Consider the following 286-nt stretch of genomic DNA (forward strand, 5'->3'; position numbering starts at 1 on the left):
CATCTTCGTTATAGCCGTTAAATACTTTTGTATCAAGGCCTAAACGACCTGATTCTATACCTGGCAAGATATTTGAATAGAATTAATGAACAAGAATATTTGATAATCAGATAAGCATAACTTAAAGGACACATGAATGGAAATGCTCTTCAATTATAGTTTTTATTCTTACAAAGCGATATAATTATTCGCGACCTTATCACACACCGACTAACGAGCAGTAATTGATGAATTGATGAATTGACGTTCCCGCCGCCACGAGCCTCGCCAATGGCACGATGGAACG

This window comes from Penaeus monodon, chromosome 23 (assembly GCF_015228065.2).
Source record: "Penaeus monodon isolate SGIC_2016 chromosome 23, NSTDA_Pmon_1, whole genome shotgun sequence".
Classification (NCBI taxonomy): domain Eukaryota; kingdom Metazoa; phylum Arthropoda; class Malacostraca; order Decapoda; family Penaeidae; genus Penaeus; species Penaeus monodon.